At 40.8% G+C, this 21,522-nt stretch overlaps 1 protein-coding gene across 1 annotated transcript in view; it reads right to left on the bottom strand.

Moving 5' to 3' along the window:
• The window catches only part of RTN4IP1 (reticulon 4 interacting protein 1), a 111,085-nt gene that overhangs the window by 89,304 nt on the left and 259 nt on the right, over nt 1-21,522 (bottom strand). The gene's annotated exons all lie outside the window — the stretch shown is intronic.

Raw genomic sequence — 21,522 nt, 5'->3', positions numbered from 1 at the left:
CATTCACACTATACGTTTAAAGCACTATGATACCACTTCGAACAGCCAGCCCCACTCCTCCTGCATTAATTGGGAGGGAACTCAGGAAATTAGCAGCCTTGTTTGCTATTGTTGATGGGCCCCTGTTATGAAGAAGTGCCTTTCCAGATTATTCATAACTCCCTGGGGTTGAATTGTCAATACATATGTAGAATAGATTAAGGGAAAGCTGTCTAACCAGCTCCTCAACCTCCATGGCAGAATACTTCTTGACTCAAGTGAAAAAGGCCCTTTGCTGAACACAGTCACCTAACAGGACTAAAATCAGTCTGACTACAACTGGTATGCCATGTTCTTGTTCCGCTTGTAAAGCCACATTTAATGCAATGTGCAGTTGTAACTAAAGCATCGCATCACTAACTGAGGCTATAAACATTGCTGTTCAACAGAGAGGGGGCAGAGGTGCCTTCACTCTATGCTCAGTACCTGGTTTGTTCCCCCCTTCCCCCACTGAAGCTGTCATCTGTGCATGCGCAATGGCTGTCTCAAACATGCACGCCTCAACAAAACCACGGCTTACATATCTGAATCAAATGGAAGCTGGTTGAAGGGAAATAAAATCCAACAGGAGTATTTCTCAAGAAGCTACAGGATACTTATGGATTGTGGGTAATACCACATGTATTCGGTTTCAGACACCAGCAGTGGGAGCGCATTGGAATGGTAATGTGTACACAATCTGAATGTCAAGCAACATATGACTATAAAGCAGCCATTAAAAAATATTAGGGAAACAAACGTCCAGCTGCTTCTGTGTTTTGATTGCAAAAGGCACCTGTGATTGAACTTTGAGTTGACTTTCACATTTTTTTTCTAGAAGTAATGGAGCATTCAAATGAGTCTCGTTTTTTTTAGGGTGGTGGGGAATGAAATCGGAATATTACTGAAGCTCCAGGAGCATCGCAGCTTTCAGTCCAAGTATGTTAACTGTTTCTGTTTTGCCTATTAGTACTTGGCAGCGGCCCAAGGAATGCAGTTGATCTGGGAACAGAGGAGAAGCATTTATATGGTGTAAAAGTGTAAACAGATTTAGCTTAAAAATAATGCATTTCTACAAAATTATTTAAAATTAATGTTATTACTTTCTCAGGTACCTGCCTTAAGAAGATTATAGTCTGCATGAAAGCAAGAATGTGACAAGATTTTAGGCATGGCCAAACTCGGCCATTCAGATGTTTTGTGACTACAACTCCTATCATCCCTAGCTAAGAGGACCAGTGGTCAGGGGTGATGGGAACTGTAGTCCCAAAACATCTGGAGGGCCGAGTTTGGCCATGCCTGGATTAAGGCCTTTTGCCATTATGAAAGTGACAGGAAAGTGTGGCTTGGCACAATGTTCTCTAACCTCACCCACAGTTAAAGCGGAGTGAATGCTCAACAAACAGGTCATCTGGAAGCGGCCACAGTCTACCTCAGAGATGGGGGACTTGTGGCCCACCAGGATGCTGGTTGGCTCCATCAGCCCCAGCCCACATGATCAATGGTCATAGAGGGTAGGAGTTGCAGTCTAGCAACATCTGGAGGTCACCCATCTCTGACATGTAGCATTTGCACTGATCACATATGGGAATGGATACAGGCACAGCACAATACCACTGGTCACAAAAAAATAATATTTTGCTGATTTAGCTTACCATCCTTAAGAATATATGAAAAGAACAGAACACTCACTGAAACCAAGCACTTAGATTATGAAGCTTTTAAACAATAAAACATCTATTGTTTTAAACAATAAAACATTTATTGTTTGCCAAGAAAATTATGTGTCTATGGTTATTTTTGTAATTTGTGTGTAATTTGGTATTTGTGTTTTTTTGTGTGTTTTTTTCCTTGTTGTATAAATAAATTTTTTTTAAAAAAGATTATGAAGTTTTTATGTAGATCTTGCAATAAACACACAACATTTTCTCTTATTACCATTTAATTCTGGCTGAGTACAATGTACCCAGTTTGGAATCCTGGAGAGCTGCTGCCAGTCAGTGCAGACAATAGTGATATAGATGGACCAATAGTCTGACTCAGGGTAAGGCAGCTTCCTATATTCCTACATGTGTCGTTCCCACCAGAGATTATGCGAACTGAAAAAGCAACTGTAATACCAAGCAAAAGTCCCAATGGCCCAGAATAACCCAGTGTATGTGTACATCGTATGCATTTACAATACACCAAACATGGGAGAACCGTTTTTGCATTCAACAGATGTAAATAAATGCACTAAAGAAGCATTGATGTCTGACCTGAAGCAATTCCAAAGTTCCTGCGAGATCCACCTCTCTCTCTCTCTCTCTCTCTCTCTCTCTCTCTCTCTCTCTCTCTCTCTCCAGGTGCCTCAATGCAAAATCTGCCATCATCACTCTACAAAGTTTTGGTACACTGTCCAAACTTTCAAGCAGCTTTTGGATTCCTGACACTTTCCTTGCTCACCAAGCAAAAGATATGAACTTTGTTCAATTACCTGATCAATATCAGGCAAGAGAGACACGATTGCAAATACAAAACAGAAAAGCTATAACATAAGCAGCTCCCTGACTAGAATAAATGCATGGCAAGGCACTGGGCTTGAATCTGGCCTTTGCTGCATTAACCTAAATGATTATTTTCCATTGTGTGACAATTCATCAAGGTCACTTAGCAACTAGCATTAGCATAATGAACTGTTAACTTGCACCTCTCTTTCCCTTCCCCAGTTTGTTCCAGCTGAAACGTGTGCTGCTTACTCTCCATCCTGAACTAGTGAGATCATGTATTGTTCAAGGCCCAAACAAAGGTGATAGTGGAGATGTGTGAATGCACATCCACTCCTTTAAAAGTGTTGCTAGTAACAGCCAATGGAGCAGGGTTCAGATCAGGACTGCGCCCCAACAGTTTAGCTCTTTTTTCTCGGTGCCATTTTCTCAATGAAAAGTTGGAAAAATAGGTGTGCAAGTTTGTCCCTCACCCAACCATTTTTCTGATCTGGATTACTCTTCCACCTAGCTAGGTGCTTGACCTTAGGGCCAAGTCCAGAGTCCCAAACCAAGGCTCCTCTTCAGATGAGTACCCAGAGAGTGGCAGATTATTGGGAAAGCAGCAAGCAGGCCCCCACATTCTGTGCATTGACTGACCTGGTCATGCAAGGGCCCACTGAGGCTGACATTCATCACTACAGCATCTTTTTTCCACTCATTTTTAAAAACTCTAGCCACAGGGGAACCAGCCAGGTATGCACATGTTTATAGGTGCTCATTTTATTATTTTTATTTCCAACAACAAACATGCTGCATATTCCAAAGTAAATGTGCTTAGCATCAGGGTAGCAGAAGCAAACTCCATTTTATTCCTGTACTCACAATGGTGCTGTGAGTTAAGTGAGTTTAAAATGACAAGCTGCACATACTCAGAATATCATTTTTTAAAAAACAAAACAGGGTTAGCAAACTGCTTGTTCATTCGCTCCCAACACATCAGGAATGTAGGAGCATGAAATGGCATCGAAAGAAATGGTAATTACATCCTTCATAACACAAGACAACATCAGCTCGGAAGGAATACATCTAGCTAGCTAAAGGGGGAGCCATGTCAGGCATTGCATCCAGGGTCTAAAGTTGCCTTGTTGCATCACTACCTCCACCTCTGCATGTTATTTGCAAAAGTTAAAATAAAGTAGGCGATGTGACTCCATCGTCTCTGGCCCTCAATCTCTCCTGATCAGATATATTCCTATGCAATTAGAGGAGGTTCTATTGAGGTTACATTGGCAAGAATATACATTGCTCCCCACCATTTTCAGTACATAAATAAAACTGCTTGCATGTTTCCAAAGATTAATCTTCTTGTAATAGTACGCCTGTATGCTCGATCTTCAGTGCAATGCAAGCAAGATTTGCCTGCTACAAATTCACTGATCAGAAGCTGATATGCATAAGAGCAACCCATTACATTAACCAGAAGCTGGAAAACAGCCGTTTTATTCTCCAAACATTACAAGCTATCCATGCTTGGTTTGTTTTTGTATCTTCATGCAGGAAGTTGTAATATTCAGAGCAGTCTCTCCTTTGGGTTGATGTTGATGGTGCTTGACGTTTGTGTTTCTTTGTTTCAAGACAGGAATTGTCTAATACTGTACGCTGGTCAGAAAGTCCCAAACCCCAACAGTATTCAAAACAAGGAGGGGGAGGGGGCAAGCATAAAAACGTATTCTCAAGAGAAACCCTGACCCCGTCATGTCCTGAGCAAACAGGTGTAACTCTTTCCAAAGTTGTTACACTGATACCTTTGTGCACTATCAATTATTCACATAGCAGGTCAATAATTAAAATATCCCAGAATGGGCTTGTAAGAAAACAGCCTTTAGTGCAGTTTGAAATCTGGAAAGATATGCCATTGGTACCCAATTTAAAAACTAATTCAATGAAAGAAAACATGAAAAATTATATGATGCAGAAGGAGGGACGCTTTGAATGAGTTCTATTTATTTTTTTTTTTTTATAAAAATTTTTATTAAGATTTTTTACAGATACATATTTAACAAACAAAATAGGTTTCATAACATCTTTTCATTCTATTGCGGACTCCCTCACGTCTCCCGCTTCCACTCTCATCATTAAAAACGAATTTTTCCAAGCAAATTATCATCTTGTTTATACTCTTAAGTGCAATGTTTAGGTTAAACTCAAATAAAAAATTATAATTTAATGGTAGACAGTTATTTCTGCTCTGGCTTCCTTGTTAGGATTCAACCAAATTACAATACTTTTGTAAATAAATCTTAAATTTCTTCCAGTCTTCTTCAACCCTCTCCTCTCCCAGGTCGCGGATTCTGCCAGTCATCTCAGCCAGTTGCATATAGTCCATCAGCTGCATCTGCCATTCTTCCAGTGTTGGTAGATCTTGTGTTTTCCAGCTCTTAGCAATAAGTATCCTTGCCGCCGTTGTAGCGTACATAAAAAATGTTCTATCCTTCTTTAACACGTTCTGGCCGACCATGCCCAGAAGGAAGGCCTCTGGTTTCTTGGTGAAGGTATACTTAAATACCTTTTTTAACTCATTATATATCATTTCCCAAAAGGCCTTCACTTTAGGGCAGGTCCACCAGAGGTGAAAGAATGTTCCTTCATTTTCCTTACATTTCCAACATTTGTTATCAGACGAATGGTATATTTTAGCCAATTTCACTGGGGTCATGTACCATCTATATATCATTTTCATTACATTTTCCTTCAGAGCATTACATGCTGTGAAGTTCAGCCCGGTAGTCCATAACCTTTCCCAGTCCTCAAACATAATGTTGTGCCCAATATCCTGGGCCCACTTTATCATAGCCGATTTAACCAATTCGTCTTGTGTGTTCCATTTCAGCAGCAAGTTATACATTTTTGAAAGTACCTTAGTCTTAGGTTCTAGCAGTTCTGTCTCCAGTTTCGATTTCTCCACCTGGAATCCTAACTTTTTATCAATCTTAAACACTTCCTTAATCTGAGCATAGTGTAACCAGTCTCGCACTTTATCTTTCATTTTCTCTAAACTCTGCAGTTTCCAATTGTCTCCATCCCTTTCTAGTATTTCCCAATATTTTGGCCAATTGGCCTCCATATTGGGTCTTTTTCGGGCCTTGGCCTCCAAAGGTGACAGCCACCTCGGTGTTTTGTTTTCTAATAAGTCTTTGTATCTTGTCCAGACATTAAATATTGCTTTTCTGACAATATGGTTCTTAAAGACCTTGTTGATCTTAACCTTGTCATACCATAAATATGCATGCCATCCAAATGCATTGTTAAAACCTTCCAAATCCAACACATCCGTGTCCTCCAGAAGTAGCCAGTCTTTTAGCCAGCAGAAAGCTGCGGCTTCATAGTACAACTTTAAGTCTGGCAGGGCAAAGCCCCCTCTTTCTTTTGCGTCCGTTAATATCTTAAACTTAATTCTGGGCTTTTTGCCCTGCCAGACAAATTTGGAGATATCTTTCTGCCACTTCCGGAAGCACTCCGTTTTATCTACAATCTGCAATGTCTGAAACAAAAATAACATTTTTGGCAATACATTCATCTTAATAGCAGCTATTCGACCTAACAATGAAAGTTTCAGTTTTGACCAGCTATCCAAGTCTCTCTTAATTTCAGACCAACATTTTTCATAATTATCTTTAAACAGACTCAAATTCTTTGCTGTTATGTTTACCCCTAGGTATTTAACTTTCTTAACCACAGTTAACTCTGTCTCTCTCTGAAACCGTTCCGACTCAATATCTGTCAAGTTTTTTCCCAACACCTTGGTTTTTTGCTTATTTAGTTTAAATCCCGCCACCCGACCAAAATCCTGGATTAGTTGTAGTACTCTTTTCGTACTAGATTCTGGCTCCTGTAATGTCAGAACTAAGTCATCTGCAAACGCTTTAAGTTTGTATTGTTTCGCTCCGACCTGTATCCCTTCCACCAACCTGTCCCCTCTAATCGTGTTCAAGAGCACCTCCAGGACCGAGATAAATAGTAACGGGGAAATCGGACAGCCTTGTCGTGTTCCTTTTTCAATTTTAAACTCTTCTGTAACCACATTGTTAACTATCAGTTTAGCCTTTTGTTCTGAATATATTGCATCAATCCCATTCTCAAACCCCCGGCCCACTCCCATTTCTTTTAGATTCCCTTTCATAAACTTCCAGGATATGTTATCAAAGGCCTTCTCCGCGTCTATAAAAATTAAAACAGCTTTAGTATTTATGTCTGTTTGTAAAAGCTCCAATATATCTATAATGTTCCTTGTATTGGCAGACATATGTCTACCTGGGAGAAAGCCTGCCTGGTCTTTATGGATTACTTTGTTTAAAACCCTCTTGAATCTACTTGCCATAACGTCTGCGAATATTTTATAATCCACATTTAAAAGGGAGATGGGACGGTAGTTCTTAAGCTGTGTCTTTTCAGTTTCCGATTTTGGTATCAATGTGATGAAGGCTTCTTTCCACGATTCTGGCGCCTTCTTCCCCTCTAAAATTTCATTGCTGACCTCCATCAGTGGTTGTATCAAATAGTCTTTCAATGTCTTATAATACTTGGAGGTCAGCCCATCTGGTCCTGGTGATTTGCCCTGTTTCATATTTTGGATGGCCTGCTCAATCTCTTGTCGTGTTATTTTGCCATTCAGAATTGATCTATTTTCTTCTGACAACTTTGCCAGTCCATTTGTCTTTAGAAATTGTTTAATCGCTGCTTCATCTTGTGGCCCTTGAGTGTATAATTTTTTGAAATATCTCTGGAAACACTTTCTAATCTCTCCGGGGTTCTGGATACATCTTCCTTCAATCTCTAAGTTTGTCACTGTGTTTAACTTTTGTCTCCTCTTCAACTGCCAAGCTAGCAGTTTTCCACATTTATTAGCCGACTCAAAAGTTTTTTGTTTCATTAGTTTGATTTTCCATTCTATTTCCTGATTTATCAGTTTACAATACTGTGCTTGGTAAAGTTTGATTTCTCTCAGAATCGGCTGGGACTTCGGATTAAGTCTTAACTTCTTCTCCAACTCCTTGATTTTTTCCAAAATTTTATCTTTCCTTTCGTTTTGTTTCCTTTTCTTTACTGTGTTCTGTTGTATCAGGAACCCCCTCATCACGGCCTTACTTGCGTCCCAGATAGTTCTTTTTTCCACTGTGGTGTTCATATTGATCTCAAAATAATCCTTTAGGGCTTTTTGGGCCTTCTTAGTGATCTCCTGATCTCTAAACAGGCCATCATTCATCTTCCATCTGAAGGAACCGGTTGGAATCAATGTCATGTCCATTCTCAATGCGTTATGGTCGGAGCATGTCTTTGGGCAGATTTCCACCTTTCTGATCTTAGGTGCCAGACCTCTAGTTATCCATATCTGGTCGATTCTTGTCCAAGTCAGTTGGGCTTCAGAGAAAAATGTTCCTTCCCTTCCCAAGGGGTTTCTCACTCTCCAAATGTCAATCCAGTCCATATTGTCTGTCATTTCAAAGAAGGTCTTTGGTAGTCTCCCATCTTTAGAAATTTTTTGGCTTTGTGACTTATCCATATTGGTTGATACAACTCCATTCATATCTCCCATCATAATGATGTTGTTGTAGTCCAGATAGTCCAGCATGGTCTCATGCAACTTCTTATAAAATTCCGATTTTCCTTCATTTGGAGCATAAATTCCTAATATCAGTATTTTTTCCCCTTGATGTTGTATTTCTATCGCCAAAATTCTTCCATGCTCATCTTTAAACAGAAATTTAGGTGAAAGGCTCTCTTTTGCATAAATTACCACACCTCTCTTTTTAACTGTATCCGAAGATATAAATTCCTGACCAAGTCTTTTATTTATTAACACTTTTCTGTGGAGCCTGGTCACATGTGTTTCCTGTAAGCAAATAATGTCCAAATGTTCCTTTTTTAAAATGTGAAAGATTTTTCTCCTTTTTCCTGGAATGTTACAGCCATTTATGTTCCAGCTCAAAAGTTGCAGAGACATCCTGAATATATCTGGTTATTCTTGCTGTGGGGGTACCTTATTGTCAGATTTTTGGGGATCCGAGGGTGCAGGAACCCCCGGAGGTTCAGGCCCTGGGGGTAATCCAAGTCCCTTATGAAGATCTTCTCCGTGTGCCACCAAAAACTTGTCTCTATCCTCCGGCGTTCTAATTTTAATCTTCCTCCCTCTGAAAGTAAACGACAAACCTTGGGGAAACTCCCACCTGAAGATGATTGAGTTGCTCCTTAGCAGTTTTACTAATTCCGAGTAGTCTGCTCGAAGATCCAACAGCTGTTTAGGAATATCCTTATAAATTTCAATTCTTTTGTCCAAAATATCCAGTGACTTTCCGTAGTGCAGGCCTAGAATCTTGTCCCTTTCCTCCTTTGATCTCAATATTATCAAACAGTCTCTGGGCTTCTCCTTCTTTATAAGTCTTCCAAGCCTAAAAGCAGATAGTATTTTAAAGTCTTTTTCTTCTAAGTTCCAAAACTTGGAAAATTCCTTGGTAAGGAACTCAGTTAAGTTACCTTCTTCCACTTCTGGAATTGAGCGTATCCTTAAATTGGCCTCCCTGTTCCGAAGTTCTGTCATGGAAAAGTAGATCTGGTGTTCTCCTACTTGTTTGCTGAGTGGTCTTACTTCTTTTTCAAGCTGTCCCAATCTTTGGCTAGTGTCTTCCGCCAGTTTCCGATTTTCACCTACAGCCTCCTTCAATTCTCCAATAGATTGAACATTCTGTGCAACTTGTCCAGTTAATCTATTTAAACTTTCTGTGTTTAAGTCAATTTTAGCTGATTGCTGGTCAGCCTTTCTGTCCAGAGCCTCCAATTTTTCAAAAATTTTCTCCAAAATAGTGCCACTTGCTCCTGAGGCCATATCTTCCAGTTGTAATTCCTCAGTTTCTCCCTCCCCTGATTGTAGCAGGGAGGCCGCTTCTGCCTCAGGAGGCAAAGTAGTAGGCAAAGCAGGCACAGATGATCTACGCTGTGAGACTGTCGGTAAAGTTAACGTTGTTTGTCTGGTTCTTCCCCTTTTTCTTGTTCCACTCATTCCAAAGTTATCTAAAAGCCAAGGTCAAACTGAATTGTTCCCATGAGAAAGTAAGAGCCCAGATGGTAACACTCAAACAGGAGGCCGGGAAAGAGAAAGTAAAACAAAGTCACTGCTGTAAATCCAAAAATCCTCTAGGTGGAGCTTAGAATGTCTTTGGGGAGGAAGTCCAATCCAATTAAAGTTAGTAAGTCTGAATTGATCTCCAAAGATCTTCACAAAGATAAGTTTTAGCAGAGTTAAAACTTAAAGCCAAACATTGTTTCCAAAAGTGCTTAGACCACAAGTGTTTCAAAGTAACAAATTCAAACTCAGTATGTTCCAAAGTTCAGATTCAAAGTATCCAAAGCTTGCAGGCTGACTGCTCAGTTACTCAGGCAGCTCCAGTACCTGGGTTTCTTACTTTTATTTGTAATCCAATAAATCAACAGAAGACAGGTACCCTTGTCTCAATGAAGGTCCAAAAAACAGCCACTTAAAGTCTTTAAATCAGCCAGAAACAACAGTTTAAATAGATGCCAGATCAGTCAATGCAAAAAATTACTCTTTGTCTCCACTCCTCCTGCTCTTTACTTTCAAGTTCAGTGTCAGCGGAAGACGGACTTCCTGTTTTTCGTCACTCCGCTTTCAGCCAAATTCACAATTTTTAGAGGCTTTAGAAGTATAGTGTCCAAATTACTCACGGGTTGCTGCTTTCCAAAGTTAGCAGTTTCAAGAAGAAAGGTCAGCGCTCACCGGCAACAGCGACGCGGCTTCGCTCCGTTGATCGCGCAACGACCCACAGCGCCGCTACCCCCTCCGCGGTCCGGAGCCCCTTACGGGGTCCCTTCGTCGTTTTAGGGGCTGCTTTTGGCGCCCGCCGGGTCTCAGGACCACAGGCTTCTGCTGCCTGTGGTTTTTCTGGATGGGTCCCCGCTTCGCCGTAGCGGGCGACCCGTTTCAACGGAGCTACCCTCTCCCGTTCAGGAGCTGGCAGCCATTGCCGTTCGCGCCGCCTCCGGAAGTCTGAATGAGTTCTATTTAAACAGTGGATGGATATACTGCAGTTGTGTAACTGCACACTTTCTAAAATAAGTGTTGTATAAGTCCTATTAGGATGAAAGCAGCAAGGTTAAAAATTGCAGCCAAGTCAAAATGTTACCAGCCACTGCCAACCCCAGCAGAGTAGGCTCCACTGTGTGGAACTATTGAAAACGATGGGACATACAACTGTGAAGGCATGTATAGTATTTATTCCACTGTCAGTCTCCTAATACCTCCCCCAACCTCAACTAAGCTAATCTCTGCTGATAATACGGCAGAGCTAACTTTAAATTTGAAGCCATCTGGAACAATCTATCTTTCCAGCCAGATGTGTAAGTGATCTATATTTTACATTAATTCCTAGCATGGTGGATAACTGCAATTTATAGGAGCAGAGCGAAGGGCTTGGCTTAGTGACATATTACAAAAGGAAATTAATTATAGATAATAATTCCATAGCTTTCATTTCCATATATATTGAAGTGCTTTTGATCTTTTAGATGGAGGAAGTTCTCTGTTGTGGGAAGCAAAAGAATCACATTGCTCCCAGTGTGTGATAACACATTTTAGCACTCTTAATTATTAACATGAAATCCATTAAGAGTTAGTTAAGCCCAGACAGTATGTTGGCTGAACGAGTCACCAGAGAGTTAAAAACAAAGAAAGCTTTACAATACTTCTCACAGGTATTCCTCACCCCCACCAGAATAATAAGAACAACATAGAGGAAATGATCTGAAGAGGGAGTGGAGAAAAAAATAATATAATGCATATAGAAAACCAGGTTGAGAGAGACTCTTATTATTTTCCCTGCCTAGATGGGTATAGCTTGATGTGAAAGTGAAACAGGACTTCTGTTAGTATGCTTTTATTATGTTTTTATTGTGTTTTTATCATTGATGCTCTGTAATGTGTTTTTAATGTTGTACACCACCCTGGGATCTTTTGATAAAGGGTGGTATATAAATTGAAACAACAACAACAATAACATGGCCACTGCCTTTGTGTGAGTCATACCTATTTGCTGATGTGGAATCAAACCAGTTTTGGCCTTGTGTGTGCATGCATCAAAAACTGGGTAGAAACATCTTGGATGTGGCTGGAGTGAATAATTTTGGAAATTTTAAGGCACTGTTTTGAAATCAGTGGGACTAGTCCCAGAAGCCACAACTGCACAGTACTACACAGATTTTGGGGTCTCTTAGAATTCCCAAGCAACACTGGTTATGAGGCTGCTAGTAAATAACAAATTATAGTTTTATTGCCATCCATGGGTGTTCTATCAACTACCAGCCCAGGAAAGCTTAGTGTTTCCTTACCAGCTGGGTCCAACAGTTAACACAGACCCACTGACATTTCACAAAATATGCATAGTCTAATGCCCCTGGAGGAATGCACATCTTTGCCTCCAAAGGAATCACTCCAAAGCACTCTTTAATCCATCTCCTTCTTGAACTGGAGCACAAGAAGCAGGGTGCTTTCAAATTATACTGGGGGAGGAAAATACTTGGGAAATGTTATGTATTGTAATGGAGGAAAAATGCCTTTTCAGAATTGACCATAGGGATATTGGACTGAGCAGATAACTTGACACTAGCCAAATAGTCCTGATCGGATGAAAAGGAGAAATTCCACCCTACTGGGCCTGCTTCAGAACATTTCCAAATATCTCAGGAAACTTCACTTCAGATTGCTCAGTTGGCTTCAGTCATCACTAACCATCATCCCTTGGGGTCACCTGCCAGGAATAAGTTGAAGTGTTTGAGAGTGATCCCAGAAATACATGTAGTTGCAGCAGTCGTACCTCTGCCAAATGGACACTATATAATTTTCCCTAGGCAAAGTCCATTGGCCAAATCCAAAAGCAAAGTCACAAGCCATACTGGGGTCAAAATCAACGATCCAGGAAGCCAAGACAACATAAAGTATGCCAGATGATGCAGAACAATCACTGGTTCTGCTAATTTATCTGAAAGCGAAAGCCGGGGTATAAGCAGTTATTTATTGGTTAGTGATTCAGCATCTCCATTTGCAGAGTGAGGGACAGGAGTGTATTGGTTTGTTCTAGAGTGGAAGATCTCAGCCCATTATACTGAGACAAGAAGCAATTTACTCAAACATGTTTGTAAGCTGCCTTGAAGATCTTAATGGTGGAAAAGTGGAAAATAAACCTATTACAGTTAGTAAATTGATTGTAAAGGTAAAGGTACCCCTGACCATTAGGTCCAGTCACGAACGACTCTGGGGTTGCACACTCATCTTGCTCTATAGGCCGAGCGAGCCGGCGTTTGTCCACAGACGGCTTCCAGGTCATGTGGCCAGCATGACTAAGCCGCTTCTGGCAAACCAGAACAGCGCACTAAAATAAATGAATATTTTAATAAAATATAATCTGCCACCTCCAGTAAACAAAGAGTCATATTTATATCAACTGACTGATTGACCAAACCATTTAAAATGTCAAGTAGTTAAGCAAATAACAGCTTCGATCCTATGCATTGCTTGAAAGTAAGACTCAATTGTGTTCAAGTGGATTTACACCAGTAGGTATGCAGATTACAGCCTAACACCCTTTAATAGATCAATGGCCCTTCTACTAAAAGGTAAAGGTAAAGGACCCCTGGAGGGTTACATCCAGTCAAAGGTGACTATGGAGTTGCAGCACTCATCTCACTTTCAGGCCAAGGGAGCCCCACAGACAGCTTTCCAGGTCATGTGGCCAACATGACTAAACCGCTTCTGGTGCAATGGAACACCATGATGGAAACCAGAGTGCATGGAAACGCCGTTTACCTTCCTGCCACAGTGGCACCTATTTATCTACTTGCACTGGTGTGCTTTCGAACTGCTAGGCAGACAGGAGCTGGGACAGGAGCTCACTCCGTTGTGCGGATTCGAACCGCCAACCTTCTGATTGGCAAGCCCAAGAGGCTCAGTGGTTTAGACCACAGCGCCACTCGCATCTGTTGGCCCTTCTACTATTACAGCAAGAACAACAGCAAACAAAGCACCAATGGTAACTCAAATTGCATTCTTGCTGAATGTTACAGCTATAAGAATACTGTGCCCATTTAATGCCAAAAGGATCTTGAATCACTGGAAAGAATTTTGAATGAGAAGAATTAGCCAGACTGAACTGGTTTATTTCAGTGTCTCTGGAAATGGTGCGTTAGCTTTCTTAAGTCATTTGTTGGTACCAATATCACTTTGTTCAGAACAGGATGTAGAACTGGAAAGACTGACATAATTAAGGATGTTTCCAGACGACCTGTTTACTGAGCATTCATCCTTATTTGTCTACACAAAGCTTGCAGGAAAGTTAGATGATGTCAGCTATTTATTGGAGCACTCATTCTAATTTGTTTGCAAGGAGGCTATATGATGTTGTCTCAAGTGTATTAGCTCACTATTTCCAGCACATTCCCTTGTCATGTTCATTATCATAAATAGTGGTGGTGAGACAGGTTGTGCAGGAACACCAAATCAACTTTAACCGTGAACCTGAATTTGCTGGTGTGCGGTTGAATTCCTCCCACTCAAATGTAGTGATTGCCTAGATTCTAAGAAGCACCCTTTGATACCTTATGCACATTTAAAGCTAAAAGCTAACATTTGGACATCTAGGGGCAATGTTTTCCAAATAATTGCAAATATAAATAGTAAAGAAGAAGACTAATTTAGCATAGTTTAATAGAGATGAAACTGTAGAAAAGACACTTAATGACATGTACTGGAAGATATTTAATTTAATGATAGCAAAAGATTACCTGTATTATAGATTACCTGTAAATTACTCTCAAGGGAGCAGTAATAGACAATAGATTGCTTAGGTCCTAAGCCCTAGGATAGAAAGCCTACAAAAATGAATTGCCCTTTTTATTTAAATAGTGCATGGTCTAGACAAAATGCAATGTAAGCATCCACCTCTAGCATAATTCTGCTCTCAATTACTCAAGGTAACACTTTGTTTTCATTAAGCCAATTATCACCAATGAAGAAATTAGGAGTGAACACTTGCTGACAGTACGATCCATTTACTGTTATTATGAAGAGATAAATACCCTGTGGTTTGTCTACCTTCATCTATCTTTTAAAAGGGAGGTGGTTCTGGCATTTCAGAAATGCAGTCATACTACCTTACATTTGGCATTTAAAGTGTGAGTGAGTGCCCAAAGGGGAGAAATTAAGTTACATCTTCATAGTTAAACATTTGATTCATCACAACAAATGTGTTACATATCTTTTCCCCCCCTTCCCTATAATGCACCACAAAAAACGTTAGGTGAGAATTTCATTATTAAGGGAACCATCCTGGGATTTCCCTGGGGGGCATTTGAGGGGGCTCTAGAGGCTGGAGATTTTCCACCAGCATAGTGAAGCTCTGCCACTGCTAGAGTGCCATCAGTGGTACCAGGAGAGAACATGGATCCCTGGGATTTCAAGTCCATTCTTTCCCCCCAACATGCCCCCCAAAATGGGCCCGGAGCTAAATCTGGAGTTCAGTGAGAGTCAGTGAGAGGAAGAAAAGGGAAAAGAGGCACCAGCACTACTAGTCCCATTCTTCCTGGCCTTAGTGGGCTCACATGTGGTGGTTCCTCTAACATGTTACTTCCAACCATCACCACCCCCACTTTAGGAATGCTCAGTTAGGCTGCAGTGCAGTCCTGTCTTCCTATGCACACTTACTTGGAGAAAGTCCCACTAAAATCAATGTGTTGTACAGTACTTCTGAGCAGACAAGCATAGCATTTGTGAATTTGTGGTTAACAAACCCATCCAAAGCACATTGATATGGGAGTAAGCATAGCCATGGTCAATGGTTCTTCCTCCATAGAAGTGAGCATCATTCTGCAGCCTAAGCTTGGAATGATATGTGCACTCATGTGACAGGCTTACACTGAGACTTACTTTTGAATCAACATGGGTAGGATTGTTCTGTAAGACTGTAACCCTAAATACACTTACGTGGTGGTAGGTCCTAATGAACACAGAGGAACTCACTTCAAACATCTTTAGTATTACATACTCCCTTGGAAGTAAACTCCATTGCACACGGTTGAGCTTATTTCTGAGTAAACATACGCAGGATTGTGCTGCAAGTGTCTTCACAACAGATCAAAAACAACAGATCTTGGTAATCATCAGAGCTTGGTGTGAGAACATCTGCTGACATCTCACCAAGAGTATTTTCAAAAGAATGCTAAGAATGCTTCACCATAGTCTGGAATGCAACACTTTATAAATTGAATGTATATCCTAGCCAAAGTTGCTTTTTGCAGACCCAGGACATGAGTCACTTTTCAACTTGACCTAAGGACTGTTCCACACATGCATGTTCTCCCCTCAATGTCTCTATCACCAAACAACTTGCAATCCAATCTATTAACTGCCTCCAGTAAAAAATGGTGTGTTTCAAATCAAGTCAAATGGGATGCAAGCTCATCTCTGCTTCATCTGTGACAGGTGCTTCCATCACAGAGAAGCCATCATCCCAGGCTGCATTCAAGGAACATGTGTCACCTAAGAGCTTCTGAAGGTAGTTTGCATACTGCACAGTACTATCCACATCATATCACATTGTAGGTCTTCTGCTGGGAAAAGGATATTGCCTTGTCTCAGCATTCTTCCCCACCCAAGTGCCTTCCTTCCTACAGGAAATGCTGTGTCTGTGTTTTAAGTAGCAATTCTCACCAAACACATAAACTGCTATAGTGACTCATTTGCAAGGAAGTATCCAGAGTGAAAACTTTTATATAAGTTAAATCCAATTACCGTACCTCTGCAGTCAGTTAACCTGACTAGTGAGACTTGCATATGAGTTACTGTAGTGGTTTGTGTAACTGTGAGGTTTAGGTTGCTACCTAAAATAGTTTCTCTCTCTCTCTCTCTCTCTCTCTCTCTCTCTCTCTCTCTCTCTCTCTCTCTCTCTCTCCCCCCCCCCCACCCCCGTCTCTCTCTGTCTCTCTCTGTGTGAATTTGATATTATTTTATAGATTTTTCTCTAGGCTACACCTTGAGCTTTAGAAATAAGTGCTGCTTTATTTATAGGATCTGGCCCAATTCCCCACCCCTGGTGTAGGCAACAGAAGATGTACAAATGGTCTGATCTAGCACAATGCACATTCCTACGTTTTTCTGTCTGTTTCAAAATGCAACTTGGTTTAACTAAAAGTGAAGGGCTCTAATGGATCACCCCTGGTTGCTTCCATCACTGCAGTGGCACACCCCTCCATTTCTTGCAGGTGGGCTGGTAAGTGGTGGAATCATGGACACAGAAGGCAGGCAGGTGGGTGGTGCAGGTAAGCCGCATTATGATGCCAGTGTCACAAGGTAGCCTCATGGGTGACAATTGGGGAGATGTATTCTGCCGCTTGAGGTGCATACCACATTCTGCCTGAACCTGCTTGTAGCTTATCCATTGTGGAGCTGTGCCTCTCAAGAGTAATATGTCTTTTAGTCTACAAAGGAAATCTGTTGAAGAGCAGGAGTGCCTGGACTTGCATAAGTGCTTGGCGTGGTAGAAGACCCCAGTTTCACAGCTTTCGCTTTGAGTTCTCAAATTATGACTCTTCAAAATTCAAAAAGGTGCTGAGTAACTGGGTTGGGCACTAAAGCGAAATGAGAGTTGTGTATGCTGCCAAGTCTTTTCAGGAACTGGTCCAAAAGATGCAGAGTCATGCCAGGCTCACTCTTGTGTCAGAAGATGCTTCCATTTTGTATATTTCCCTGTGCTGCAGTTGATTAGCATGCCAAGATGTTAATCAGACTATTGCTGATTTAAGCCTTTTGACTCTGGTACCTTCTGTCACCTAACGGCAACCTTCCATCAGGCCACTGATCAGAGGGAGGAAGGGGAAGGGGAAACAGGGCTGTTTCATCACCTCTGTTGAGAGGACCAGCTTCCTTTGACTCTCTCCAACTGTCACCCACTGGCAGCTCCTTCATGAGCCTACTTGAACCTGTTTCCATCCCAACTGGTAATTACAAGAACTGTAACTTGAAGAACTGGTGCATGAAGTTGCTTTTTTCTCTCTCCTCCCCATCCCCTTTTCCTTGTGTACCATGTCTTCTAGATAACAGCAAGACTATCTAACATGAGGTTGATGCCTAAGAAAGCAAGACTATCTAAATGAGAGTGCAGAAGGAGGAGTTGGCAGCCACCTGGCACCAGAGGTGCCAAAACAAGGTAGCACAATGTATTGTGCCGGTGCTGGTTGTAAGCAACAGAATGAATATGAGAACTTATCAGTGTGATGCTGTAGGTCTGTCAGGTGGTAATGTAGTAGGATGTTTGCTAAAAGAGAAAGGGAAAAAAGGAAACAAGTGACTGCCTGCGATAATCAAAACCAAAGTTTTCTATTTCCATGGCACAAGCAAACACATAATTAAATGTGGTATTTATTAACTATAAATATCACATTTGTTTATAGTGGCTTGGGAAGTCCCTTTCCCACTAATTTTAAGTGCCCTGAAAGTGCTACTTCTTACTTGCAACACTCCTGTTTCAAATGGACTTAATTTCTTCTGTTTGCATGATATCAAAGAGCCAATGGTGCAGCAGGTGGAATAATTTAACAAAGGAGCATCCATGTCAGCACCCAAGCATTGAAGTTGCTTTGGGCAGCCCATTCTAAGGCAGCCATGGTGTCCAAAGTGAGACTGGCAATACATGCTTTTGGGGGAGTAAGTCCTATTGAAAACAATGGGGCCTCCTTCTGAGGAGATGTGGAAAAGATTGCACTGTTAGCGGTTCTGTTGCCACTGAATTTCAGCCTAGTTCCATCACAGGAGTCAGAGAGTTTCTAACTCAAATGTTTTGCTCTTCAAAACCTTTTTAAAAATTAGAACAGGTGGAGTGCAGGACTTCTGCTGAAAAGCTGGTTGACTATGCCAAGACACAAGATACAAAGTCCTTTTGTCTAAACGCCTGTGATTCGGCACTTCCACTGCCTTCGGGGTCAAACAAGGAAGGAAACAGTTGTACTCTCAGATAAATGAAAAGGTTTCACAGAAACTCGTTACAGCAAATTTGATGGTTATCATAGATTGTTCAAAGCAAGAGTTGGGTTGTTTCTCCCTCTTGTAGTTTCAATGGTCAGAATACGAAAAGGGCTTTCATGGATGGAAAACATGTACCAAAGGAAATAAAAGCTGAAGTCCATACAACTTTGAGGGATGACACAATGATGTAGTGGGGGCATTTGAAAGTGTCCTCCCCATGCTCAGTACAAATCTAATATTTTCTGTTTGTCTCAGGCGAAACTAGTTTTGAAGTTTCCAATTTGAATAAGCAAAAAACTGACTACTGAGGATACCTATTGGCTAACATGTGTAACATCACCAACTCTCCTCCCCCAAATTCCTGGAACACTCTGATTGTTTTAAGAATATCTGGGTATTGTTGTTTTCAGAAAAGTGAAAAATGGAGGTATAAATTAATAAATGTGCAGAAAGAAAGAAAGATGAAGAGCTTATCAGTCATTTTTTAAAAAAATTGAAATACAAGTTTTCCAGTACACCAGATACGCACAATAGTTGCTTTAAAAAATAATAATGTATGTGCCAACAGCAGCTCACTGAGGAGTGCATATAGGGGATGTGGTGATAGAGGGCCGCACCTGGCAAAATAACACCACACTAAAAAAACCCCAAAACAACCCCAGTCACATAATGTTCTTCAGTTGGGTAATGTGCAATTTCATGTAGATTTTTTTTCTTTTACCACATTATCTGCACATCAAGAAAACCAAATTAATTGGGGGGGGGGGAGTATGAGCTGCCACTTGGATGAGAACAACATATAAGGTCCAGCAGTACAAACAAGTTTTACATACCTTGCTATATACTGATGGAGAAGGGGGGGAAACATAAAAAGGAAAACAATGTGTATTCAGGCACCTTAAAGCCCACATATTATCAGAGTCCCCCCCCCCAATCAAGCAGTATATAAATGGTATGAAATAAATAAACAAATAAGCAAGCAAGCTTTTGTTGGCTAAGGTCCACTTCATTACATGCCTGATCCAATCAGTCAAATGAAAAGTACAAACAATTATAATTACGTATTTGTCAGTGGCTATGCTCACGCACACACAAAACCCCCTGCTGTATTGATGACACAGACTATCCTGGCATTGGCTGGCCAGTGTGTACAGGTAGCGTGATAAAAATCCATTGTACCGAATCTATTCAGAAGTGACAGCACTTAACCTCATGATGTATTATATTGTGATGCAATCATTGCACATTGAACTCTCCCTTTGATGTTCCTTTGTACCAGTTTGGCCACTTTAAAGTCAATTACAAAATGTCCTGGGAAGCTGAAATGTTCCCTCAGTGTGGGGTTGGGTGTTTTGGGGTGGTGGTTTTTTTGTACGTATTGCCATTTCTAATGTATTTTTATGTCCATTTACTTTTTCACGTGTGCTTCTGTAAATAAGTGCTTAATTGTGTTCCTACTGCTGGTCAGAGCCGAGTGGGAAACAATAATTTGTCCAAGATCATCTGGAAAAGGTAGACAGGTGGCTCTGGAACAGCTGTGACTTTCACAACAGAAACACTGACTGACAGTTGCTTCCAAACTATCTCCAAAAGGCAGCCAGCTGACTGTTCTCATTGCCAAAGGAAAATGATAATTCCGTATAATAAAGAAGGAAAACAAATCTGCTGGGTACTAAAAAGCTTAGGCTAAAATAACCATCAGTCAAAGTGATGTGCACAAAACTCTGGTGTTTATCAGCATAGGAGCATTAGTAGAAGCAGAACTTCCAACCCCACAGATGCTCTTCCAAAAAAGTCATGTTGAACGCCACCCCAATCTCGGAGCTGTGTGAGTTTCCAGGGGTTTCTGTTTCCTTTTGGAATAAGGCAGTGCCTTTATGATATATGGTTTATTTACACATATATACAACCAGAGCCTATAATGGAGGAGTTCACAGCATTAACACCCCAAAAGGATCTTGATTCTCCCATAGTCACAGCCTTGGATTCAAACAGAAATAAAACATTGCTCTTACTCTCTCAACTCAGGATTTGTCCTTCTATCTCTGTGACACAGAGCCCCTTTTCCTTTGTTCTCTTAATGGCCCATCATCACCCAGGCTATTATCTCAACACAGGAAGCTAAACTGGCTTATATTTTAACATTTCTGGATCCAGGGGTTAGATGGATCCAGCATACAGTCTACTTCCTCCACCCCAAACTCATAACAGCGTTAAATATTGTAACTATTTGGACGTAGAAAGGGAAATGGGGTGATAATAAAAGATGCTTCTGATGTTAACCCCTAGTCTCACACAGTAATTTACACCCTGAGAACAAATATGAATGGCTTTATAATTAGAAAGGAAGCAACAGAATAATGTAAGGTGAAATATTTTGCCTTCTTAACTGTCTTTGCAGCAATAAAAAGTAGGAATGGGAATGCATTCTACCAGCTACCTCTTGTTGCCCTGCCTTTCACAAGCATCTTGGTTAAAGTTTTATGTAACTCTTTATTTGTGAAGAATTTATGCTGCCTAATGTAATAATAATAATAATAATAATCCATTTACATCAAAACAATAAAACTTCAGTGATAACATTAAGTAAAAATTCCTAGCAACTAGATCAAAGCAATATAAAAACAAAGCAAAACTGAAGAAAATACTGCAGTGTGCAAAACAAAAAATTAAAAATTAAGGGAGGAAGGTTCTGGTAAGCATAATTTTTTAAAAGAAGTATTGAAGGTCATTATAAGTTATTCAAGCGGGAGCATTCCAAAGGGCAGATCCTATCACCAAGAAGGGCCACTTGTGTGTTGTCACCAAGTGATAATCTGCTGGTTGAGGAAAGACCAGAAGAGCCTTTTCTAAAGACACTAAAGAACAGCTGGACCTGCATGGGGGGGGGGGGAGGCAGTTTGCTAGGAATCCTGATTGTTTGGGAGCTTTAAATGCCAGCAGCAAAACCCTGGACTT

Source organism: Podarcis melisellensis, assembly GCF_964234715.1.
Source record: "Podarcis melisellensis genome assembly, chromosome: 3".
Taxonomy (NCBI): domain Eukaryota; kingdom Metazoa; phylum Chordata; class Lepidosauria; order Squamata; family Lacertidae; genus Podarcis; species Podarcis melisellensis.
Note: the sequence above shows the minus strand (reverse complement) of the source record. Positions and strands in the feature narration are given on the sequence as shown.